This window comes from Biomphalaria glabrata, chromosome 1, assembly GCF_947242115.1.
Source record: "Biomphalaria glabrata chromosome 1, xgBioGlab47.1, whole genome shotgun sequence".
NCBI classification, from domain to species: domain Eukaryota; kingdom Metazoa; phylum Mollusca; class Gastropoda; family Planorbidae; genus Biomphalaria; species Biomphalaria glabrata.
This window is the reverse complement of record NC_074711.1, coordinates 51,945,236-51,972,497: the sequence shown is the minus strand read 5'-3', so window position 1 is coordinate 51,972,497 and position 27,262 is coordinate 51,945,236. Positions and strand designations below refer to the sequence as shown.

The following is a 27,262-nucleotide window of genomic DNA, read 5'->3' as shown; positions in this document are numbered from 1 at the left end:
GATTTTTCATATAAAATTCGGAAATTTTTCGCTACGATTTGTAAGAAAATGTAAGTAATGTAGGTCGATATCATTTGAAAACAAAATCCGGAACTTTTGTTATGTTTCAGCAAGAAAATTAAATGTAAAATAAGTCTAAAAAATGATTTTCAATAATCTTTTCTAGTAAATTACTTTCTTTTTTTAAAATCCTGAACAACCTATTGTTAAAATTTGTTTAAAGATGAAAATACGGAATAATTTGATAACGATAATTAAAATATAGTAACGTACTGTCAAAGAATATATGTGTAATATTATTCAATTATGCGATTTCAAACAATCATTTAACATAATTCATTTTTTATAAAACAATATCCGGAACATTTTTACAGTTAATTTTACAGTCAGTATAGAGATTTAGAATTAGCATTTATATGCTATTTACATTTAAAAAAAAACGGAACAACATATTATCGATAATGTGTTTTTGCAACGTGTAAGCATGGAAATTAAATGTATTATAGGTGAGAAGAGCAAACAAACATTCGTTGGCATTGACTAGTTTTGTACAAAAACTTCCGGAACAATCAATTATAGATACTTAAAACTATTGAGTTATTTACATTTAAAAAAAAACGGAACAACATATTATCGATAATGTGTTTTTGCAACGTGTAAGCATGGAAATTAAATGTATTATAGGTGAGAAGAGCAAACAAACATTCGTTGGCATTGATTAGTTTTGCACAAAAACTTCCGGAACAATCAATTATAGATACTTAAAACTATTGAGTTGTTACGGGAGGAACATTAAAGGGTAAATCAGATTTTTTAATACATGTAGAGTTGTTTTTTATTTAAACGTGACGGACAGACCGACAAAACGCACAACAAATAAGCCTCTTTTATTAAACAAAAAATAAATAGAATCTTATTATTTATAAAATTTTAAGGGAACTGATATCACCATGTCTTGCAGATGATTGTTACACTACTGTACGAAAGTCGCTGCATAAATAGTCCATTTGTTAAAATGTGAGTGATATTTACATACAAAGTGCATGCTTAGCCTTTATAAACAAACATGAATGTTTTCTTTTAATTTTAGCAGCTAGTCGACCAGAAAAGACATCTTTAACTAATATTTAAATTTGTTGTGAACATTTCTAATACATTTTATAGATATATTTGACTTAGTGATACTGAAAATACACTTGTACTCCATCCCAGGTGGTGTCAACCGTGACCGTCAGACATCCGGCGCGTAAGACCAAAGTAAGTGACTGTGTGTTTATCTTTCCCCCGGTCAAGGGGAGATAAGTGAAAAGTCAAGGCCTAGTTGTCGCCAAGGTGGTGGACTTAGTCTAGCGAGAAGGGGAAAAGGTGGGGTTTGTGATGAAATAGGGGTTAAAAGTAAGAAATAATAAAAATAAAATAATTAAATAATAATAATTAATGCTGGGATAAAATTGAGTTACTCTGTCAGCAAGCTTTTGACTTGTGACAATCTCCTCCCTTACATTTACTTAATTGTTTTAGAATTGGTGTATTTTTATGAAAAATCGATTGCAGAATTAATTTTATAAATTTAACGGTTTGTTTTTAGAAAACCAAAAGTAGACGTTGCACCTAATTTTTTCAAGCCGCATTGCATGTTGAAATAATATTTTTCATTTCTCTTCTAGTTTTCGAGATCTGAGTGTGACGGACAACCTTATGGGGCCGCTAAAAAAGTGTCTAACTTTCAGAAACTTTTCAGCGACATTAAAAAAAAATAAACAAATATATTTCTAATGGATTGTGCAATTATTAAAATTTTCAAGTACGTTAAATAGATGTTTCTGGGCTGTGCTGTAACTAGATGCATTAAATCACCTCGTCAAAGTGGCTAAAAAGGTTCAATGTAAATTATTTTTATGAACCTTTGACCCGGAAAATGCTTTTATCCCATTGGATCTTAAATGTTCCTTCTGCCTGGATACCCTAATCAATTAGAGGATCATTTTATCACATTGATTTGTTCATGGGTCACAGTCCCTTGAATCTTGAGCCAATCCGATGGGTTCTCCAATGCCATGCGAGGCTGAAGGCAGAGCCCACGAGGGGACAACCTCCATATTCCTTTAATGTACCATAGTGCTCCGTGGAGGAACCATCACAACACGTATGGTTTCCGCTGGGGAACGGTGCTACAGATTTGACAAGGTTAGCAAGCCTGTCTCCCCCCCCCCCCATGTGCATGTACATTTGCTAGAACATACTTTGGTAACCTACTGATGCTAAATTAGCTCTCGTTCTTAGCCTAACTGCTTCCATGGGCAGGCGTTTCTACGAAGCCGCCGCACTAATGCAACGAGAGCTTTTCCTCCGTATTAAAGCACCAGAAAAGCTCATGTCCTGGTCATACACTTAACTTTATTCAGTATTACAATATCTCACAATGGTCAGGAAGAGGTATGGCGAGAATGAATGTTAGTTTAATATTTTGGTGTGATTGTTATATCCCCTTGTTATGAATGCGAAGTGTTGCACGTATTGTGAACTGAGTGATTAAGTCTTCGTTGAATGTGCGAGAGAATGTGTTAAGTCAGTAGTGTTTTGCTCCCGGTCCAGAAAGGTTGGATAGTCGCTTCCTGGACTGGTGTTTGTTTAGTAATATTTATTGTGCATTATTTGATCTATATTGGATATTAAAATATCATTGTTATATTCTTGGAGATCTAGAATTGGAGTTGATGAGTATCTAGTGGTATCTGTTCTTATTGAGTAACTAAGCAAGTACTAAGTAATTGTAATTGAGTATTAAAGAATTTAAGAATCAAGTAATATTTGTTCGTATAAGTGAAAGCCCTAGAGAGCCAAGTTAAGAAACACAAGAGACAAGCAGCAGCAGTATATATACAATTTGAACCCTGACATCTGGAGGCTTCGTCCGGGCAGGTATCGTTGTACCTGTTACCTATCATTTGTCTCTTCGATCAGCCAAACGAGATACTAATTGACATATTTGAGTGGATTTAAGACAATCTGTATTATTTAACACCAGTGTATTAACCAGTGTACTATTAATACAGTATTATTATTGACATCTGAGGGCCCGTCCGGTCAGGTACCGTGTCTGTTGTACCTATTTTTTCGTCACCTTGAAGAAGTCGTCGAACTAGCCAGAGCCTGTAATTTTTTTTTGTTCACTGGTTGACCTCTACAAACAATTGTGACTGTTACACACTGAAGTTATCAAGTCAGTAATATATTCAAGAAAGAATCTGAATAAAACTTTGTGCTTTAACATCGTTTACATCCACGTAGACCCCGCCTCCTAGAGATGTGGAGAGAGCATTAGGTGGAATCAACTCTATATAACATGACATACCATTCAAAGAAACAAGTTGACATTTCTGCTAGAACCGTATTTGTTTAACCTAATTCGTAATATGTCATTGACTAATTTGGACTTGCAGCTACTTCTTGTATACCGAGGTCATTGCGTCACTCACCATTTAAAGAGGAATCACCATTTAAAGAGGAATCACCATTTAAAGAGACATCACCATTTAATGAGACACTACTACTACTACTACTTACTTACTATTGGATTATTTTGTTTAGAGACATCACCATTTAATGAGGAATCACCATTTAAAGAGGAATCACCATTTAAAGGGATATCACCATTTAAAGGGACATCACCATTTAAAGAGACACTACTACTACTACTACTACTACTTACTTACTATTGAATTATTGCTTTTTAGAGACATCACCATTTAATGAGGAATCACCATTTAAAGGGACATGACCATTTAAAGGGACATCAGCATTTAAAGGGACAACACCATTTAAAGAGACATCACCATTTAAAGAGACACTACTACTACTACTACTACTCACTTACTATTGGATTATTGGATTTAGAGACATCACCATTTAAAGAGACATCACCATTTAAAGAGACATCACCATTTAAAGAGACACTACTACTACTACTAATCACTTACTATTGGATTATTGGATTTAGAGACATCACCATTTAAAGAGGAATCATTATTTAAAGAGGAATCACCATTTAAAGAGACATCACCCTTTAAAGAGACACTACTACTACTACTACTCGCTTACTATTGGATTTAGAGACATCACCATTTAAAGAGGAATCACCACTTAAAGAGGAATCGCCATTTAAAGCGACATCACCATTTAAAGAGACACTACTACTACTATTACTATTCACTTACTATTGGATTATTCTACATGAATGCAATTACTCAAGTAATCGTGAATTATCTACCTTTGTTACATTGATGTTGGATTATACTGGACTTTAGCGCATCGATGCCCTCTTGGTCATCGTTGAACGTAAAAAAAATAGCAAGTGCCTGTATCACTGTGTCTAACCTATGGGACTGACTTGATTATTTGTATATCTGGTATCTTTATGGATTATTATTGCACTAACTGACTAGATAATCTTTTTTTTGTATGCACCCATTATTATTACTATTAGTATTATATCAATGTTTGAATAATTTTGTTATGTAATTTTTTTCGTTCTCTAAATCTGCTGTGAGTCATAAAGCGTTTACAAAGAGGCCGAACAGCGACCTGACACTCCAGAAGTTCTACATTCTTAAAGTAACACCGTCGTGTGGAAAGAGTTGTCATTTCTTTGCTGGCATCAGACACAGATAAGTTGAGCTTTCTTTTGTCTGTTGTATAGGTCATTCAGGGTCGAGTTTACATTGCCTTTTCAGTAGGGGAGATAAAGGGTGAATTTTTTCTTTTCTTTCTTGATCCTTTTTATAATTTATTGTTTTTATGTAAATTGAACAATGTTACTTGTTAACTTAACCTTTATAAATTAATTTACGCTTATTCAGTAATATTTCTTATTATTTGTGATTACCATGGACGAGTTTAAACCTAGGTCAATTGAGGTATTAATAGAATAGGCCCACATGTTTGGAATTTAGGGTGATGAACTACGAGAGTTTGTTTTAAACCAACAAAAACTAGATCTAGAAAGATTAAAATTAGAATTAGAAAGAAAGGCAATAGAAGTGGTAAAGTTGAAAATGGACGAGTTTAAACCTAGGTCAATTGAGGTAATAATAGAACAGGCCCACATGTTTGGAATAGAGGGTAATGAACTACGAGAGTTTGTTTTAAACCAACAAAAACTAGATCTAGAAAGATTAAACGATTTAAACCAACAAAAAACTAGATCTAGAAAAATTAGAATTAGAAAGAAACGCAATAGAAGTGGTAATAGAACTGGAAGTAAAACTGTCATTACAGGGAGATGTGAACTATAAAATAGAAATTGAAAATGACATATTAACTAATGAGGAACAAAATACGTGTCAGGATATTGATAATAATATAAGTGGGATAGAAGATAATGAAGAAATTGAGAATGTCTTATCAAGTAAGGAACTAAATGATTGTAATTATACTGTTTATGATATTAATGAGATAGAAATTGGAGAAGTAATAGAAAATATCTTAACTACTGAGGAACTTATTGATAAGGAACTTATTGAGTGTCAGTTTATTGACAATAATATTATTCATGTTCTGAGACCATTTCATAGAGTACACAAACCATTAAAGAGATTAAACCTAACAAAAGGAGTTTATCAAGTTGTTGGTGGGGGTAAAGTTAAACCAGACCCCAATAGGATACAAATGTTTTTGTACCTAAAACTTCCAAGAAAAAGAAAAAAGAAATCTAGACGTAGTTTTTCCCCTCTCCCTGTTGCTGAGAATGGGAATGTCCACGAGGGTCACCTGAATTCCCGAGTGCGACTTGGCAATAGAGATAATTCAGCCTTGTTTGTCCTCTTCTTGTATTTTAATTTTGTTGTTGTACCATATCTTAAAATATTGTATTATCTAAACAGTTCACCCGAAATAGCTTGCTGTGTGTTGCACCAAGTGGATTGCATCCTTCCGGTAAAGTACCTCGGCAGAGAGCTGATCCATAGAGAGTGGCATTATGTCATCAGCAGCGAGTGACCGACGCCTAGACAGATACCTCTGATACTTACGTGAATTCACAATCCAGTTTGACCACAGACCATTGTCTACTAGCAGATACACTGTCAAGACTTAGCATAGTTGTATTAGTTATAATTGTTAGAATTCATTTTTTTCCCAATACAATGTGAAACGTGCCTTTAACTATTAGAGATGGTATCTTGTCGTATATTATTGCTATACATAGGAGCTTATCTTTTCTTGTATGTTTGCTGTTTTACATATTAAATATTAACATGGAAAGGACTAGGCTTGCCGACTTCAAATTGTAATTTAACTCTCCATGCCACTATTTTTTTTTCTCATTTATTCTTTTCTCTCTTTCCCTTTGTTGTAAATAGCTGGGCATATTTCTTTTCTTAGGTTAATAAGGGCTATTTCACTTTCATGTACATTATATACATTTGTTTGAAGATATATATGTTTATATATATATGTTATGTATATAAGTATGTGTATGACACAGTGTGTGTATGTATGTATATTTATGTATATATTTGAATGAATGTTATCTAACAACAGTCATATCGTGAGAGGGGGGATGTCAGGTAGAGGTATGGCGAGAATGAATGTTAGTTTAATATTTTGGTGTGATTGTTATATCCCCTTGTTATGAATGCGAAGTGTTGCACGTGTTGTGAACTGAGTGATTAAGTCTTCGTTGAATGTGCGAGAGAATGTGTTAAGTCAGTAAGGTCTTTCTCCCGGTCCAGGAAGGTTTGAAAGTCGCTTCCTGGACTGGTGTTTGTTTAGTAATATTTATTGTGCATTATTTGATCTATATTGGATATTAAAATATCATTGTTATATTCTTGGAGATCTAGAGTTGGAGTTGATGTGTATCTAGTGGTAGCCTATCTGTTCTTATTGAGTAACTAAGCAAGTATTAAGTAATTGTAATTGAGTATTGAAGAATTTAAGAATCAAGTAATATTTGTTCGTATAAGTGAAACCCCTAGAGAGCCAAGTTAAGAAACACAAGAGACAAGCAGCAGCAGTATATATATAAAATCGAACCCCTGACAACAATAAAAACTACCCCTCTAGTCTTTCTCCCTAATCTTTACAATGAAACTTAACTTTACATTTGCACACAATTTCCGTTCAGTTTTAAACAATATCTGATTTCTTGCCTTTCTTCTGGGAGATTTATTTCAAATGAAATTGTAAAAAAAATGTAACAGTCACGTCTAAGAATTTTTAAAAATTATTATTGATTTTAGTTTTCAATGTTTTATAAAACCAATGTTTCTACTTATGATAATATAATTTAAATAACTTACCCTAAATCTGGCATAATTTTGTCCTTCATAAACTGTAAGGTGTATGTAGATACTGTCTCATTTGGTGCAAATGATTTAGATTGAAAAGTATCAATACATTTCTTGATGTAGGCTCTGATCTTTTCATTATCTGTTATGTACTGCATTAAAATATATTTGTATGCATTGTTTACATTTAAATATGAGAACTATTTTTCAAAATATTGTATCAACTTTATATAATTTTTACATGGCTACATTAATTTATGTCATCAACATTTTCGTTTGTTTTCACACATTAGCCTATTGCCTATGTTTAAAGAAATGGAACTCTTTAAACTATTGCATATTCTTCTAAATATACCTTTCTAGAACTATTTTTTCAAATATTTCTAAAGTCTCTTCACGTATTTGTGTGTTAAATTAATTTGATCCAAATTAGAAATGTTCATCCTGAGCTTTCTCAAAACGTCAGGAATTATTTCTTCCTCTGCATTACTGATGAAAATTCTGTCTCTTGACTTCAGTGTGTAAACACATTAGATACTGGCAAATATCGGCTATTCATTTGCATAAAGATACAAAAGTTTATATTTTCAAAAAATAACTTACTAAAAATGGATTATTCAAAAGTGACAACACCATTTGACCTATTTTTACTATCTTCTGATATACATCTTCATTCAAGTGGATTGAATCCAGGAAACAATACACAGCATAATCCAGCAGTTGATTGTTTACATCTTTCACCTGACTTTTCCTTAAAAAATATACAAAATCTGGATACACAAGGTAAAGAAAATGGGCAATCTGTTTATAATAAATGAGTATTTATAAAATAGATATCCATGAAGTAAAATGAGGTATCTACAGTGCATGGGGTTATTCTGCCATAAAAAAATTTTAGTTCAAAAACCAAAACTGCTGTTCTTACTGACTTATAAGATCCTCCCGCCCGTTTGGCGCATTGGCAGCAAGCTGTCTCCACAAAAATAAGTCACTGGCAACATGGGCGTAGCCAGGATTTTTTTTTCGGGGGGGGGGGGGGGTTGGGGGGAGATTTTTTTTTTGGGGGGGAGAGTAGGGGTGGGGGTTAAACTCAAAACCCATTTGGCTACGCTCATAGAATTTTGATTGTGTAATTCTCTTTTTTTTATATTGAAGAGGGGGTTTATTGTAAATTTTGGAGGGGGTTTTAAAATCAAAATCTTTTTTAACTGTGCTCTTGGAATTTGGGGATTGTGGTTTGCATTTTTTTTTGTTTTGTTTTATAGAAGAAGGGGTTTAAAACTCAAAACCCCCTTGGCTGCGCTGGTGCAAGTGATGGTTTAGTATTAAAATCTCACCTAAAATAAACAAAATCAAAGCTAAAAATTAGTCACTCAATTCCGATCCCCTTCCCCTGCGGGGAGATTTTATTTCGAGGGTGGGGGGTTTGAACCCCACCCCCTGGCTACGCCCATGACTGGCAATGTCTGAAGCCTCTTACCACCTGGTGTTCACTGTTCTGAGGTTCTCCGTGAAAGTGTGGTGCCAAGTTATACTAGGGTGTCACTGTTTCCGCTTTCCTCGTAATAGCTTCCATGTCATTGCAACTCTTGGTGTGCGTAATTCATTTTGTCAGAGAACATGTCCCGCAGACTTCATGCGACGCTCTGTCACAACTTCACTAGGTGGCCGACTACCAGTTTGGCATAGCATTTCCTTGATTGAGACCCGATCTCTATAAATGACTCCTGAAATAAGTCATAGCCATCTTTGTTGAGCCAGAATTAGTCTTTTTTTTAAAGTTCTGAAGAAGATTTCCTGCTATTCACTGCACGTCATCGATGGATACCAGAGACAGGTCGAAATGTGTAACATCTCTTGGCTAAGCTCTTGGAATTTGGTGACTGTAGTTTGCTTTAGATTTTATATCTTAAAGCAGGAATGGGCAATTTTTTTTATATCGAGGGCCGCATTAAAAAAAATTAGGAATGGGGGCCGCATATGTATACACATACACACACAGACACAATAAAAGGCGTTATCTAACTGTGTAAAACGTCTTTTAATTCATATTTATACTGTATTATATAATTCACTTTTCATTTTTTTTTTCATACCCCCAATTGAGGACTTATTAGAAGTGTTAGCAATATCTGAAACTAATTTATCGATTTGCTATTGTCTTTTTACATAAAATTTCACCACATATGTTGTACTTAGTGTGAAGTATTGAAGTGTTTATGCTCATGCGTAATATTCCAGAACTGTGGAAATAGCTAACTAGTTGTTATCCTTGTGACTGCTGTCAAATTACAGTCAGTCACCATCAACCTGTGATTACACTTATTTAGTTTCCACAAAAAAAAAATGCTTGTTCTCGTATGTGTCCCCAAATGATGTGAAAGTTTAGTTGCAAAGTTTTTTAAAGTATATGTAAATACATCTTCTGGTACCCAAACAACTTTTAACCAATTCACTAGAAATAGTTTCACCTTTCAGCAAGAAAATGACAAAACCTGTTTTCACTTGCTTGTCCGGAGAATTATTGAAAAGATTTAACAACCCATTGCAGTAGTCATTAAAAAAAAAACATGAAATATCTGTCATCCACTCTTCATTAGAAGTCACAGTCAATGTCCTTCAAGGAACATAAAAAATATCTGAGATTTTGTATTCTCATTTCCTTGCTCATGCTAAGCCAGCGGATACATCGGAATATTTTTTTTCTAAATCTTCAAGTACTTTTTGGTACTGCCTGTGGTTAAGACACCTAGATCTGATAAGTTTGATTACTGAACTATTTGGATCAATAATTTCTCGATATTTTATGCAGCTTTATGCAAACTTTTTAGAGTTATGGTTGGGATATTCTTTATTTTAAAAAGTTTTTACTCAGACAGAATGCAGATATTATCAGTTGTTACAATTGCCATCTTGTTCCAAGCATACCCAACACTCAACACAGTTCTTCATAGCATTGAATAAATACTAACGAGATTGTATCTTAGACTGAGTATATTAAAGTATAGCCAATAAGATTCTTCGTTGACTTGGAAACTTTTTATAATGAGACAGTTTCAATAATTTATAGAGATATTTACAATTATTTTAATATATTTATTTTTTAATAAGTATATATTGTGGGCACAAGTGATCTCTGTAGGTGTAAGTTGGCCGCATAAAACACTTCGGCGAGCCGCATTTGGAGGGGGTTTTAAAACCAAAATCTCCCTTGGCTATGCTCTTGGAATTTGGTGATTTTCATTGCATTATTTTTTGCATTAGAAGCATGATATATGTAATGGGACGTTTAAGACCATTACCACTTCCGGTAATAACAACCTTACGGAAGTAACATATGTAATGTGGAAAAAAGTAATAATTACCATTTTTTCTTTGCTGTGGAATTGAGAAATAAAAAGACTTACGTAAGATACTGAAAAATCGTATTTAACAATTTGAAATAAACATCTCCGTAATCTATGCTTGCATTTATTTCTTCTTGCTTTACTGGCTTAAACACAGCTGCCAATAAAGGTTCCAAGCTGGCCTTGTCAAGTTCCTGAACAAAAAATTATTATGCAAATACTTTAGTCTAATTGAAAAATTTGACCTTTTTAGCGGCCCCCGTAAGGGGAAAAAGCCGTTATTAGGTTTGTGCAAAATGTCCGTCTGTCCGTCTGTCCGTCTGTCACACTCAGATCTCAAAAACTAGAAGAGATATGAAAAATATTATTTCATCATTAAATGCGGCTTGAAAAGTTTAGGTGCAACGGCTACTTTTGGTTTTCTAAAAGCAAACCGTTTAATTTATAAAATTAATTATGCAAGCGATTTTTTCATAAAAATACACCAATTCTAAAACAATTACGTAAATGTAAGGGAGGCAATGTTACAATATGCTAACAGAGATGGACAATTTTTGTGTATTTTCAGTATCTTTAAGTCAAATATATTTTTAAAATGTACAGGAAATGTTTACAACAAATATAAATAATAGTTAAAGATGTTTTTTCTGGTCAACTAGCTGCTAAAATTAAAAGAAAACATTTCTGTTTGTTTATAAAGGCTAATAATGCATTTTTTATGTAAATATCACGCACATTTTTTTAATGGACTTTTTATGCAGCGATTTTCGTGCAGTAGCGTAACGTCGCTACACTACCAGATGCTAAACCAATTCCTTAAACTTTTTAAAAAAATCAGATTTTATTTATTTTTTGTTTAGTGCCCCCATCCGAATAAAAGAAGATTATTTTTGTGCGTTTTGTCTGTTGGTCGGTCTGTCCGTCACGATTAGATTAAAAAAGCTAGAACTCTAAAAGCTATTGAAAATCTGATTTACATTTTAATGTTCCTCCCGTAACATCTCAAAAGTTTTAAGTATCTAAAAATTGATTGTTCCGGATTTTTTTGTGCAAAACTAATCAACCCCAAAAAATGTTTGTTTGCTCTTATAATTTATATTACATTCAATTTCCATGCTTAAACGTTGCAAAAACACATTATCAATAATATGTTATTCCGTTTTTTATGTAAATAGCATATTAATGCTAAATCAAAATCTCTATACTGACTTATATTTCATTAATTGTAAAAATGTTCCGGATATTGTTTTATAAAACAGGAATTATGCCTAATGATTCTTTGAAATCGCTTAATTTACTAATATTACACTTATATTATTTGACAATGCGTCACTATAATTTGGTTATCAATATCAAATTGTTCCGTATTTTCATCTTTAAACAAATTTTAAAAATATCGACAATATGTTGTTCAGGGCTTTAAAAAAAAGTAATTTACTAGAATTGATCACTGGAAATTACTTTTTAGACATTTAATTTTTTTTGCTAAAACATAACATAGAAGTTTTGTAATCGATAAAGAAAGTTCCGGATTTTGTTTCTTACAAATCGTCGCCAGAAATTTCCGAATTTATTTAAAAATCTACTAACGCCAAATAATTGTTTAAACTCCCTCTTCTAATTAATAAACAAATAATCTTCTCATTTACGAAATAATGTTTTTACGGATTTTTATGAAAAATATTTTAACTCACTACTCTCTTACAGTACATTTAACTTTCTACCTAAAACATTAAAAAATCTAATTATCGTTAATATTATGTTCCGATTTTTAAGGAAAACAGAATCCAAACACCAAAGTAAGGTATGAAAATCTCTCCACATTGCTGTAGTACATCTAATTTTTATACGAGACCATCCAAAAAATTTACTTAACGGTATTTCATTTATCTGAAATTCTCTTTTTCTTTTAGTATTTATACAAACATCTGGAACAATTTATTATATAAACTTTTCAATTGTGTTCATACCTAAAAATTATTGCGATGTTTTGAAACGTAGAATAAAGGTTAATCAATTTTTTATAACTTTTAGTAGTTGTTTTTTTTTTATATCAAGATGACGGACAGACCGACTGACAGACAAAACGCAAAAACAATGCGGCTTTGATCCTTTTTAAATAAATTCTATTAGAACTCAGTGCACCAATGTCTATGAACCCTCGTTAAATATCTCGTGTAAATAAAGACATTTTTTTATGGTACCGGTACTAGCCTATTGTGAGGTAATGGAATTTTTTTTTCTTTGACGTCATATGAATGGACTCTTTAAATGTAATGTTAAAAGAACGCACTCGGTGCACCAATGTCTATGAACACTCGAAAAATTGCTTGTATTAATAAAAACATATTTTAGTCTAACTAAGCCGTGTGACGTAGTGTTTTTTTTTCCTTTGACGTCATATGGAAAGAATTCTTTAAAAGAAATGCTAAATGAACGCACTCGGTGCACCAATGTCTATGAACACTCGATAAATGGCTCGTAATGATGAAGGTGATTTTTATTCTAGCTAGGCCGTGTGACGTAGTGTTTTTTTTTCCTTTGACGTCATATGGAATGAATTCTTTAATTGAAATGCTTAAAGAACGCACTCGGTGCACCAATGTCTATGAACACTCGATAAATGTCTCGTATCGATGAAGGCGATTTTTAGTCTAGCTAGGCCGTGTGACGTAGTGTTTTTTTTTTCCTCTAACGTTATATGGAATTAATTCTTCAAATGAAATGAAAAAAGAACTCGGTATAGTAATGTCTATTAAGCCTCGTTATGTGACTCGCGTTTAAAAAAGGAATGATATCTTGATTTAGATCTAATCTAGATTTTTAAAACTAGATCTAGATTTTTATTACAGTATATCTAGATCTGGATTTATATTCTAATTAAAATTATTTTAGAGTCTATATCTAGAATTTCTAGATCTAGTTTAGACTAAAATAGACTAGATTAAGATGTAGAATTTCAATTTCTAAACTTAAAGTGTAAAAAAAAGTGTAGATTTTCATTTCCAAACGTTTTGATCAATATTGTAATGTTTTAATATACTAAAACTAATCTACTATTTTTTATTTAATTTAAATTTACGGCAAATGAATCTTTGAAACATTATTACTTTTGACCATCGGATGGCTGCCTGGTCTTGCGGTTTGCGTGCTGGACTGTCGTTCAGATTTATGGATGGTCCAGAGTTCAAACCCTGCCCGCTCCCATCCCCCGTCGTCCTGCGGGAGGTTTGGACTAGGAAGTAATTATCTTCAACTCTGAAGGAACATCCGAAACATGTAAAACATTTTACATCAAAATTAAATCACCTCTTGAATATTATTTGCGAATATGCAGATCCGACAGGGATCCGACTTCGACGGGGGCCGCCTCTGAGTTTGTGTAACCCAAACTCTCTTTGTAATCTTGTTTCTTTTAAATTTAATTAGAAAATACTGACATACATTTCTTAAATATCTAATATATAAAGCACAATCTAAGGAATAAGTATGTATGCATGTTTGTTCGGAATAGAAATAAAATTAGTGTGACCAATCTTGATAAAATTTGGCATGAACGTTCCTTAGGTCACGGCGGATCCCTTAGTGTATGTTAAATGTCTCTCGCACAACAAGAATGCCCTTTAAAAAAATTAAAAAAGCTAAATTTCTCTCTATTGAAGAACGAAGCTTTTTAACAAATCGGTTAAACATTTTCACAGTATTTTGCAATAGCTATGTAAAGGAACATGGCGTTAGATCAGTGATATTAAGGTGCCCAGATATTTTGGAAGCAAAAGCGGGACCCATGTCGATCATGGCAGTGGCGTAGCTAGGGATTTGGGGGACAGGCTCCCTTTTTTTGACATTCGCCATCATGACATATAGGCTACCTAATAAATATATGTCTAAATTCCAATTGGTACAGTATATAAGTAAAATTAAAAAATAATCATTAAGACTCTTTTATTGAATAATACCGATGTATATTGACGAGATAATGCTCAAAAGACAAATCCCAATTCATATCGTCTTGCGCCGTGCTTTCTGTGCAGCAAAGACATCTATAACATCATCTAAATCAGTGATTCCCAAAGTGGTCTTTATAGACCCCCCTATCGGGATAGTTTATAATAGGTGTCATCTTTCTTACATATCAAATGAGTCCTTGTCCATTTCTCGTTTTTACAATTCACTATTAGTTTCTTCATTTCTTCCTGATAGAGTGCGATGTTCAAGTGTGTATTTGTTTTTTCACATTTGGCAAGTGTGTCAGCCTTCTATTTCAACATTGGAGAACAGTGTTCTTGCTGATGTTGAGCTTTACAAGGTCACACAATGTTTTGTACAAAATCTTTTGGATGTTCCTTCAGATTGTGTGGATAATTACATCCCAGCCCAAACCTCCTGACGGGAAATTCGAGCAGGCAAGTTGACCACCGAAATTCAGTCCAGGCCTCATGAGTTGTTTTATTTAGGAGGCATCAGAGTTTGTCAAGCTTTGAAGGACTATTTTTATATTGGTCAGGAAAAAAAATTTACTTTGTCAAACTTGGCTGATTCGCTAGCATGGTAGCTGTTAGCTCCATTGCTCCTATTTCTTCTCTGTGGTTGTCATAGAGCTCATTAGTTACAATGAACTTTATTTTGAAATTATTTTTTTTTCTCCATTGGGCCATTCATCGAGTATTCCAGTTTCTCTGTTTGTGGTGGCTTTCTGAGAACCATCCATACAAACTCTGACCCATTGGTTGTTAGGGCAATGGATTTGTAGAAGAGTTTACTAAATTCTTGAGCTCTGTTGGAATATAGTCAAATATTTCTTCTTCTTAAATGTAAGTCTTTGCAAAAGCATATTTCTGCAAATAACTTATTTCTCTATAAGCGGCTGAGTCAACCTTGTCTGGTAATGATTATTTTTTTTTATTCAAATAATAATTATGGCTCAATAAATCCACGAAAAACTGCTTTTTGTGAAAACGTTTACTATGATACTTAAGATACATTAATATTTAATGTTTTGAGGAACTAATTCAGAAAACAAGAAATCCCTATGTGAATTATTATCTCTGTAGCAACGGATGGTGAGCTTGTTAACCTTTAAAAACAAAAAGTTCCCAATGTGTTTAGTGATTGTATGCTATACGTATTAACTGTAATATAATGGGTTTAAATTTGAATTTTGTTAATAAATTTATTTTAAAAATAGATTCAACTAAAAATGTAGTTTTAAATTACTTTTTCACTCCTCGTGTCAGTGGTTATAAATTATTTTAAACAAAATGTGTAATTTGAAATTGATGAATTTAAAAAAATCAATATAACTTAAGCAGGTGGTCTACGGAAAACCAGAAAACATAGCAAGGGGTCTACGAGACAAAAAAGTTTGGGAACCACTGATCTAAATCAATGTTGTCTAGAATTTTGACTCCACGTGGCATAATATTTAATGTAAACAATTCGTTTGAAGGCCCGGGGGACTTTCGACTTTGGACCGCAACTCTCCCCACCCTACGCTAAAAGAAATAAAAAATAAAATGTAGCCTTTATATAGCGCTACTTTCATGCTTATAGCATGCTCAGAGCGCTACGGTCCAATCTCATTTGTGGACCGGTGGGGAAAAGGGTATCAGGGAAAAGTTTTTTTTCCGTGCTGCCTTTAGGCGCTCGAGTCATAGATAGCCAATCCAAGCCTAGTTCAAGCGTACTTAGCCTCTTGACCACGCATCCCACTACTGGATCTTGAGGCGTTTAAAATATTTCCTAAGATAGGAATATTGACGAGCAGTAGTGCTTTCAAAGCTCTATACGTTATTATATTAGTGCATTTTAAAAATGAAAAATCAAATGAACAAGGTTACAGAAACTCTAAATCGGCCCCCGAAGTAGTCCACCCAGGCAGGTAAAATTCTATCAAAGACAAATGACAGAGAAGAATGGAGAAAGAAGGTTGACGGATCTTGTGTGGTGCCCCAGCGGTCCACAGACCACAGGATAGCTGAAAGTGAATGTGAAGTTAGATGTGAACCTGCTTGCATAAGTGATTTTAAAAATTTGATTTTTCGCTTTCAGAAAAGAAAAAAATTAGCCGTTGCATCAGAACTTTGAATGGTCTAAAATATTATGATGTAAATTTTCAATATCTTTTCTAGTTTACGAGATCTAAACGGGATGGATGACAGACGGACAGAACTAATAGCATCTTTTTTACTTTCGGGGGTCGCTAAAAAAGAATAACGGTATTTAAATTTAAATTTGTTCTACATTATCTCTCCTTTCAGCTCCATCTTCATCATTTCGCGATACTATAGTTCTGATTACTTTTTTCAAAGGCACATGTATCTCCTTCTAAAGTTACGGTTCTTACAAGTTAGTGTCATTCATTTTTTACCTAAGATTTCTGAAAAAGTCGTTGTCACTTATCTTATAAAATTCAAACGTTACTTCAACAAAGAAGATGATTATAACGATTTTAAATCCGACATTTCTTACTCTGTCAATGACGTTAGTAGAAGGAAAGTCGGGTCAAGGAATACTGCCATATTGAAATGATTAAAAAAAAACCATAGAACAGAGAAGCAAGCAAGGAAGCAGTACGACAAGAGATGATCTTCAGAAAAGAAGCTAGTAGTAGTCTCAAAGAAGAAAAACTGATTAAACCTCAAATGCAGAAGAACGAGAAGCGGCGAACGAGAAATAAGGATAAAGAAGGGCAACTTTGACGTTATCAATCAAAAAGTAAAGCACTAAATCAGATTTAGTAACAAACGCATTGATTGAATTTATTTTTACGAAAGCGGAACGTTGGACGTCCCGCCCGGACATTTTATGAAAAACGTGAGATAAGCTCAAAGCTTGACAGTCCAGCCTGGTCACCTTAATAATACGGAAAATGCTTGTCGCGGGTCATATCCGGCTAAACTTCTATAAATTTTACTAGAAATCATAGGCGTAGGCAGGATTTTTTTCGGAGTGGGGGTGTTTGGAAGTGAATTTTACTTTTACATTATTTCAGGTATATGCATATTCTGAGTTATCTGTAGTGCAATATCCGGCTACTTTCCTGTTAAAAGTTGTAGGTCAAAAACCAAATCTGCTATTCACTGCACTTTATTCATGGCGCTCAGCGACTGATAGAAATTGGTTACTATAGTTTTGCTATAGTTTTTTTATTGGAGGAGTCGGGTAACTACAAATCCCTTTTGGCTACGCTCACTAAAATTAGTAGGCTAATTATGTTTAAAGGGGATTAACCTCAATACCCTTCTTGGCTACGCTTATAGAAATTGGTGACTGTAGTTTGCTTTAGATTTTTTATCGAAAAAAGGGAGTTTTATCTTCAAAACCATCTGTAATGGAGCTTAAAACTCAAAACCACTGTAGGGGGTATTAAACTCAAAACTTATGTCTCATATAAAAAAAGGTTTTAGAACATTTCCTCTGCTTAACCAACGCAGTTCACTGTAAAATAAAACGTCTTCAAATTCGGTCGTAAGTGAGGTTCGAGTTCGGTTCGATTCGTTTCCTATCTCTAGCTTTAACCTTAAAACCTCACCTTCTTACCTAAACAAACAAAATAAAGGAAAAAAACAGTAACAAAATATTTCCCCAGTTTCATTTGGGGAGCGGGTGTGAACCTCGAAACCCACCTGGCTAAGCCCATGCTTTCTTTTATATTCAAACAGTTAGTTGAAGTTTGATATCTAAGTGTAGATATCGAGATATACATTTATATCTAGAAGTTTTCTAGAGTAGTTCTTCTCAAACGTAACCCTAGACCAGTGGTTCGCACACAGGCGGCCACACACGTCGCGGCGGAACTGATCAAGATGATATAAAGGGGAAAAGTTAGGGGTTAGTGGTAGGGTTGGGGTTATCAAGTTATAAGGTAGTTTGCACATAAATCAAACTTGATTATTAGGTAATATGAATAAATAAAACAATTTTCCGAACCTTAACGATTTTCCTCTTTAATTTGCACATTAACGAATTTTCACACTTTAGAGGTAACATTTATTTACTTATTTATTGTCTTGCTAGAAGTACCCCAAAATGGAACCACCGAATTGGAACCACCAACCGGATTTATAGTTTAAATACGGTTGGGATAGATTCGCGAAAAAAAGTGATTCTTTATAAGGCCCTACCATTTTTTTTATATTTTATATTTTAATCAAACTCTAAAAAAAAAATAAACCTACTAGATTATCACTTTAAGTTTAAAGTTTGGAGTCCTACATGAGTTTAACAGGCAATAGAGGTACTAATATTCTATAAGCTCTCTTAAACATGTCAGATATTTTATGAGACTTTAAAAACAAATATTTAAAAAAATGTATGTCTGAAGCTCTACACGAATCGTACAGTTACACTAAAGGATATTTGGTAACCGCGAGAAATCGTTAAGAAAAACAAACGCGATACTGATTTATCTTGCCTTCTTACTACGAATGTTCTGCTGCAACTGGATACTACAGTTTAAACATGAAATATCGATTACTCTGGACAGGCGTGTCTTATTCTTAATACTTTTTTTTTAGCATTCTAGGGCCTAGATCTATTGACGATAAGAAGTGGTAGAACAAATGTCAGAGTGACAAAATAAGTTCTTAAGTTTCTCAAAAAGGAATGGTGGAGTCATTTTTTCATTTCACCTTTTTCAAAAATGAAATGTTTTTATAATAAAAGTAACTATATTTCAACATACATTTCATTGTGTTTAAAATGCAAGAGACTGAATTTCAGAGTAATACTTTTATTTTTTATTACTTCTCGCACCCACCCACCCCTTTTTTAACACGAATTTTAGTATCACATTTGTTATTTTTTTTGTTTGTTTGTTTTCTACACTTTCACTTATTGCTTGGGGTGGTGGAGGCGATAACCGTAATCTTAATTAGGTAGAAGATGTTGTTTTTTGTTAATAATAAAACCACATTGGTTATAAATCCATATTTAACTTACCAATTGTTTTTTGATAGAATTAATAAATTGCTTTATACATAGAGACGCTAAGAGAAACCATCTGTACAGTTGAGAAAAAATGCAAGCAAAGGCTCTCAAAAGGTGCGCTAAGGTAGATTTTGTGCGTGTAAAAAAACAACACTGCACTGAATTTTAATATAGTCTCCTCTTTTTTTTTTTGAACAGTATCTACATAAAAAGGCATTCTATAGTGGCATATGAATCAAAATGAGTAGAACACAGGTACAAATTGTTCCATTAAAAATGGATGAGCAGAGTTTTGTGTGTTAAGTTCTCTGCCCATATTTGACTCAATGTGACCTACTCTTAAAAGCTGAGATTTTAAAACGGAACTGCCTTTTGCGAACATCGTGTGGATGTCTTCAACAGGTAAGTACACCGAAACGTCCAGTTGGTTTTCAGCGAAATTTATCTATCAGTCCAACCCCTCCCCCCCCAAAAAAAAAAATGTTGATGACCCATGGCCTTTTTATAGCATTCACTTGATGTTGATAGAGTTAATGTTGAGTAATGTATGTCAGTGAACGTAGGATACTGTTGACTGTTCTGTGGTATACTGAGGTCTATGTTATGTTAGTGTTAGAAAATACAAATGGATCAGGTAATATTCTACATCAATTGTATACTTTTTTATTTTATGAGTAATTCTATTTCAGGTATATTTACATTTATTATGTATCATATAACCATCACAAAAAAATGTAGGTTTATTAGGGTTAGGGTATTCAAAATTTGTCATTTCCTCAAAAATTCTTGATCCGATCTTTTTTTTTTTTTTTTAGCTTTTAAAATTTTATAGGTTATTGTTTTTTTCCTAACATTTCTATTTCTATTCTGACATTGAGTGCTTGTGATATGATTCTAAAACCCACAGTGAGTATAAACTATCAATGAAAAAGTATACAGACCTGGAAATAATCTTTCATGTTGGACATTTCCAGACATTTAAGAGCAAGTGTCAATTGTACGTCTGCCAAACTGTTGTTCAACAAGTGAATTATAAACTCGTAAAAAATCTTCAAGATTTCTTTGGATGGTTCGTCATTTATAATTCGACTGTATAGTATATAACATATTTATGACATAAATGGGTGACTTACTATCAATATATAATTGTGTGAAAAAACAATAACAGAAAATCCCCCCCCCTATAAAAAATCCTCCCTACGCCCATGAAAGTTGCAACATACAATAGAAGGCTCTGCACCTTGACGTAACCTTGAACCCTGTTTTCTAAAACAAAAAACGGTAATAAGTATATATTTTGCAGTACTAAGATATGGTAAAATAGATTATTACATTAGATTCGAAGGGTCAAGGTTAGACGAGTTTCAAAAAAAAGCTCAGTTCCAAATCGAGGAATGTCGTGGCAGAACCGGATTTAGGTATGGGGAGTCCCCGGGGGCAGAATTTGTGTGTGTGGAGTCTCTACACTTTTGGGTTAGACTTAATCAAGTGCCACTTGTGAATAATAACATTTATTCTAAGACCATGGCATAACTTAGAAGAAATGTAAGATTTAAAGTGTTGGTGGTAAAAATGAAAAAAAAAAAAGTTAGATATTCAAAATGTAAAAATGTCTGAACCGTCGAAATTCGTGTACATTTTTTATCGCTTTTTGTGGAGGCCCCTTACTTGTGGAGACCCCGGGCGGTAGCCCCTAATGCCCTCCCTTAAATTCGGCTCCTGTGTAACTGTTTAGTTAGTTGAGTAGACCTAACAAGAAAAACATTTAAAAAATACTTTAAAGAAAAACAAAGCTAGTATTAAGAGTAAAAAAAGTCAAGTTCCCTTTTCAGACATTATAGAGCAGATAATGTAAAGGTCATCTGTAACTGTGGCCAACGGTTAACGAGGGTGTCATGTGGCCAGCACAACGACCAACCGCCTTTACTTTTTTCCCGACTAATGTCAGGTACTTATTAAAGCTGGATGGACTCAGAGGCGCTCAAAGATCCTGAAATTTAAAAAATCCCAGTCTTCACCAGGATTCGGACCCGGAACCCCCTGTTCAGAAGTCAAGAGCTTTACCGCTCATCCATAGCGCCTCCATATTAAGTGTAATTGCATCAATTAGTTTGGATCAGTCATGTAATTAAATGTGTAATAGATCTAGACCAACAAAAATAAATCTGTGCGATTAGAAATATTTTTACCAATTGTTTTTGTTTAGCGATATTTAATTGTTTTATATTTCTTTGATACGCTATGATCGTATCACTTATCTGGACCAGTTGGGAAAATTGGGGGTAGGGAAAGCAAGGGATCTCTGGGTGAATTTTAGTGAAATCAATTTTAAAAGCATCTAAACAAAAAAAAAGGGGGGGATGGGGACGACCTAAATTCGAACTTATTACTCAAGCCTTCCTCCTCAAGCCGACATTCTAACCACTCTACTAGCTCGGTGTGTCAGAAAATTGAAAATTGTAGAGTTATCTATTGTTTGTTTCAAACTTACTATAAAGCGGCAATGTATTAAGGGGACTAATTCAGCTTATACCACCACCAGTCAAGTACAATTTCTTTCCCTTGTTCAAGATACCAAACAAAATTAATTAATTACCAAACTCATTGGTAAATATTGTTTTATTGATTCTTGCTTTGTCAGGTAAAAGAAGTAATTGTCCAAAATGTCAGCTTGTGTGTATGTGGGAGAAATAACGCGTACAAACATTTTACCAATCAGACAGACAAAGTGATTTGATGGAAGCTTTGTATATATTAGTTGAAAGGATGCTACGTCTGTACTGGTTAAATTCTGTTGTTCCTTAACCAAATAATTACCTTTATAATGTACAGACTTACTAAGCAAAGCCACATATTTCATCAAAGGCGTATCGACACATTCGCCATCCTTGGCTTCCAAGTTCCGGTTTCGAATCTGCCGTAAGTTTGTTCCCTAGTATTTCAAGGTATTTTGTAAGATTGTGTAAACCTCTTTCACCTTTTTCTTCATCTTCTTTCGGTAAAGAGTCAATGGACTTTCTGAAAGTGTACCAAGTACTCACGTCATCGTGAACAAAGTTTTGACTTCGTAAGAAGGCTTCCATTGTACTTCATCTGCAATGATACATCCATACACAGACAAAGTAATAACAAACTGCGAAGATTGACTGTTTGACTATCATAAAAACGTACGATAGAAATATATGGGGCTTAATGGATTGGATTAAAATTAAGATTAAAAGTTATTTTAAATCTAAAGCGAGAGATAAAGACACAGACCTTAAACCTTAAATGATATTGTTAGAAATAAATAATTTGATTTAAAAATGTACTGGTGTCTCGAAGGAGAGTGAGGGTTGCGAATTTTAAATTTATATATAGATATTGCGCATAAAAAAGACATTAACTAGATATCAGAACAAGCTTTTGTAAATTAAATAATAAAGATATTTTTATTTGTGAATATGATTTGGATGGCAGTAACACCATAAGCTAGATGCATTTGGTGGCATTAGACTTAGCGACACCTTCGGGTCATATACCGACAGATAGATAGATAGATAGATAGATAGATAATTGATAGGTAGGTAGGTAGGTAGGTAGGTAGGTAGATAGATAGTTATATAAATAGATAGATAGATAAATAGATAAATAGATAGATAGATAGATAGATAGATAGATAGATAGATAGATAGATAGATAGATAGATAGATAGATAGATAGATAGATAGATGCAATTGATTAAGCATCTAAAATAAAAAAAATATCCCACCATTACTACCTTTCCATAATAAAGATCTTGCTATTATAAACTATAGTAATAATGTGACAGGCATACAAATGTACGAATTGTGGCAAAGTCTGCCGTTCTAGAATTGGCTTGATTAGCCACACCAGATTCTGCCCCGTCTCAAGATTAAGCCAAAACCAGTGACTCACTTGGGCGCATCCATTGCCTTTCGAGACAAAAGGAGCCATATATATATATAACAAGATTACAAAGAGAGTTTGTGTTACACAAACTCAGAGGCGGCCCCCGTCGAAGTCGGATCCCTGTCGGATCTGCATATTCGCAAATAATATTCAAGAGGTGATTTAATTTTCATGTAAAATGTTTTACACGTTTCAGATGTTCCTTCAGAGTTGAAGATAATTACTTCCTAGTCCAAACCCCCCGCAGGACGACGGGGGATGGGAGCGGGCAGGGTTTGAACCCTGGGCCATCCATAAATCTGAACGACAGTCCAGCGCGCAAACCGCACGACCAGGCAGCCATCCGATGGTCAAAAGTAATAATGTTTCAAAGATTCATTTGCCGTAAATTTAAATTTAAATTTAATAAAAAAATAGTAGATTAGTTTTAGTATATTAAAACATTACAATATTGATCAAAACGTTTGGAAATGAAAATCTACACTTTTTTTTACACTTTAAGTTTAGAAATTGAAATTCTACATCTTAATCTAGTCTATTTTAGTCTAAACTAGATCTAGAAATTCTAGATCTAGACTCTAAAATAATTTTAATTAGAATATAAATCCAGATCTAGATATACTGTAATAAAAATCTAGATCTAGTTTAAAAAATCTAGATTAGATCTAAATCAAGATATCATTCCTTTTTTAAACGCGAGTCACATAACGAGGCTTAATAAACATTACTATACCGAGTTCTTTTTTCATTTCATTTAAAGAATTCATTCCATATGACGTCAAAGGAAAAAAAAACACTACGTCACACGGCCTAGCTAGAATAAAAATCGCCTTCATCATTAAGAGCCTTTTATCGAGTGTTCATAGACATTGGTGCACCGAGTGCGTTCTTTTAGCATTTCATTTAAAGAATTCATTCCATATGACGTCAAAGGAAAAAAAAACACTACGTCACACGGCCTAGCTAGACTAAAAATCACCTTTATCAACACGAGCCATTTCTCGAGTGTTCATAGACATTGGTGCACCGAGTGCGTTCTTTTAGCATTTCATTTAAAGAATTCATTCCATGTGACGTCAAAGGAAAAAAAAAAACACTACGTCACACGGCTTAGTTAGACTAAAATATGTTTTCATTAATACAAGCAATTTTTTCGAGGGTTAATAGACATTGGTGCACCGAGTGCGTTCTTTTAACATTACATTTAAAGAGTCCATTCATATGACGTCAAAGAAAAAAAATTCCATTACCTCACAATAGGCTAGTACCGGTACCATAAAAAAATGTCTTTATTTACACGAGATATTTAACGAGGGTTCATAGACATTGGTGCACTGAGTTCTAATAGATATTATTTAAAAAGGATCAAAGCCACAATGTTTTTGCGTTTTGTCTGTCAGTCGGTCTGTCCGTTATCTTGATAGAAAAAAAACAACTAAAAGTTATTAAAAATTGATTAACCTTTATTTTACGTTTCAAAACATCGCAATAATTTTTAGGTATGAACACAATTGAAAAGTTTATATAATAGATTGTTCCGGATGTTTGTATAAATAGTAAAAGAAAAAGAGAATTTCAGATAAATGTAATACCGTTAATTAAATTTTTTGGATGGTCTCGTATAAAAATTAGATGTACTACAGCCACGTGGAGAGATTTTCATACCTTACTTTGATGTTTGGATTCTGTTTTCCTTAAAAATCGGAACATAATATTAACGATAATTAGATTTTTTAATGTTTTAGGTAGAAAGTTAAATGTACTGTAAGAGAGTAGTGAGTTAAAATATTTTTCATAAAAATCCGTAAAAACATTATTTCGTAAATGAGAAGATTATTTGTTTATTAATTAGAAGAGGGAGTTCAAACAATTATTTGGCGTTAGTAGATTTTTAAATAAATTCGGAAATTTCTGGCGACGATTTGTAAGAAACAAAATCCGGAACTTTCTTTATCGATTACAAAACTTCTATGTTATGTTTTACAAGAAAATTAAATGTCTAAAAAGTAATTTTCAGTAATCAATTCTAGTAAATTACTTTTTTTAAAAGCCTTATGCGATTTCAAACAATCATTAGGCATAATTCATGTTTTATAAAACAATATCCGGAACATTTTTAGACTTAATGAAATATAAGTCAGTATAGAGATTATGATTTAGCATTAATATGCTATTTACATAAAAAACGGAACAACATATTATTGATAATGTGTTTTTGCAACGTTTAAGCATGGAAATTGAATGTAATATAAGTTAGAAGAGCAAACAAACATTTGTTGGCGTTGATTAGTTTTGCACAAAAAAATCCGGAACAATTAATTTTAGATACTTAAAACTATTGAGATGTTATGGGAGGAACATTAAAGGGTAAATCAGATTTTCAATAGCTTTTAGAGTTCTAGTTTTTTAAATCTAATCGTGACGGACAGACCGACCAACAGACAAAATGCACAAAAATAAGCTTCTTTTATTCGGATGGGGGCACTAAACAAAAAATAAATAAAATCTGATTTTTAAAAAAAGTTTAAGGAATTGGTTTAGAACCTGATCATGTTGCGACGTTACGCTACTGCACGAAAATCGCTGCATAAAAAGTCCATTTAAAAAAATGTGCGTGATATTTACATACAAAGTGCATTATTAGCCTTTATAAACAAACAGAAATGTTTTCTTTTAATTTTAGCAGCTAGTTGACCAGAAAAAACGTCTTTAACTATTATTTATATTTGTTGTAAACATTTCCTGTACATTTTTAAAATATATTTGACTTAGTGATATTAAAAATACACAAAAATTGTCCATCTTTGTTAGCATATTGTAACATTGCCTCCCTTACATTTACGTAATTGTTTTAGAATTGGTGTATTTTTATGAAAAAATCACTTGCATAATTAATTTTATAAATTAAACGGTTTGCTTTTAGAAAACCAAAAGTAGCCGTTGCACCTAAACTTTTCAAGCCGGATTTAATGATGAAATAATATTTTTCATATCTCTTCTAGTTTACGAGATCTGAGTGTGACAGACGGACAGACGGACAGACGGACAGACGGACAGACGGACAGACGGACAGACGGACATTTTGCACAAACCTAATAGCGGCTTTTTCCCCTTACGGGGGCCGCTAATAATGTGACAATTTTTTTAAAAAAGGAAAAGGGATTTTGTATAAGCTAAAATTTTAAAATTATAATTGTATTTTTTATTAAAAGAAATACGAACGGTAATTTCTTTTATTAGATCTACTAGAGTCTAAACGAAATGCAGATGTAGGTAGGCCTATAGATGTAATAAAAATGAATCAATACCTGTACGAAAAATGTCTTTAAAACAATATACAACACATTCATAAAATGATTTGCAAATAAGATGAATCCTGATATTTATATCATCTGAAAAAAAAAGGAAATTACATTTGTGAACTAGACCAAGATCTGTTCACTAATAAAACAGTAGGATACTGACAAATTTTTTTTATCCTGACGGCCTGGTAGTCTAATCGATTTCCATTGGTAGTCGGTTCTGATGTCGCAATAAGCTCTAGCTGATAGCACCGAAATTGTGCAATTCTATTCAAACTTTAGGCCTAGCGATTTTCCTTTGGCCTATTCGGAGTTTCAGAAAGATATTTTCTGAGGTATCTACAGTGTATTATTCTCATATAAAACTAGATTACATCTATTTGGTAAGCACCATTGGTGTAACCGGGGAGAATGAGTTTAGAGTTTAACACCCCCTCCCGAAATTAAATCCTCACGAAGGGCAGGGGATTTGTGACTGTTG

General features: G+C 33.3%; 1 pseudogene; it reads right to left on the bottom strand.

The window, feature by feature from the left end:
- Positions 1-26,936, bottom strand: part of LOC106077222 (uncharacterized) — a 42,595-nt pseudogene extending 15,659 nt beyond the window's left edge.
- Positions 26,937-27,262: the final 326 nt, after the last annotated feature.